Raw genomic sequence first — 1255 nt, forward strand, 5'->3', positions numbered from 1 at the left:
AAAGAAGAAAATTAGCCAGATTAATGTACCTAACAAACACCTCAAATCATACAATTAGGATATTAGAAAAAAACAAAACAACATAAGTAGATAAATAAGTAGATACATAAATAAATCGGAAAAATGAAATCAACATAGAAATGACAGACAAATTATAGAACCAGAATAAAAAAAAAAAAAAAAAAAAATCATCCTCATGTGGGAATACTAACTCTTTTGAAAAATTCTCACGCATATTGAGTCTTATTCATGGTCTCTGTCTTTCCTTTAGAGATATGGTCTCCCGGCACGACAAGGACATTCATAAATGCGCCTCACTGCTTACGATTCTGTATCACAAACTTTCAGAGACTTTTAGTATACTTTTAGAATGACAAATGCCATTCGTGAGAGTAAATTAATTCATGATGAGAATGTCTACACACACACATAAACTAAGATTCACACACACACACACACACACACACACACACACACACACACATAAACACACACACACTCACACACACACACACACATACACACACACACACACACAAACACACACACACACACACACACACTTGAATATATGTCCCTCACTCATGCAACACACTAGCAATATAACCTATGCATTATGAAAAAGTTTAAGACAAGGCGCCAGCTCTCTAGTCTGGGAATCATATTGCTTTGGACACGATGCAACTTGCATTGCTAGTGGAGGTCAAGCCGGCGCCCGCTCTTATCTTGTTTCTTTTTCTTTTTTTTTCTTTTTTCTTTTTTTTGTTCCAAGTGTCGTCGTTGCTGTGAAGTCTCAGAGGGAAAAAAAATATTGTTACGATTAGATGGCTTAGTGTGGGATAATATTCTCTCTCTCTCTGTATGTACGTATATTATTGTTGACACTATTAATATCATCATTGTTATTAATGTCATTACTATCATTGTTATTACCAGTATCATTATTATCATCATAGTTATTGTCGTTATAATTATTGCCATCATCACTATCATCATTGATATAATTATCATTAATACTAACATTCATACAATAATCATGATTATCATCAGTATCATTACTACTATCATCATTATTATTGTCCTCATTTTTATCCTTATAAATATTACTATGTTAGCATCCCATGTCGCGTCTCGCACTTCCAGAAGCACATGATAAGTGTTTTCCCATATTGCTGTGGTTGCGATTCACATTTTCCTCTTTGCTTTCTGTTTACATCTATGTGTTCATGTATTCCCTGTCAGGACCAGACTTTGA

Source organism: Penaeus japonicus, unplaced genomic scaffold (genome assembly GCF_977035675.1).
Source record: "Penaeus japonicus unplaced genomic scaffold, GWHDUDI00000001_assembly GWHDUDI00000025, whole genome shotgun sequence".
NCBI classification, from domain to species: domain Eukaryota; kingdom Metazoa; phylum Arthropoda; class Malacostraca; order Decapoda; family Penaeidae; genus Penaeus; species Penaeus japonicus.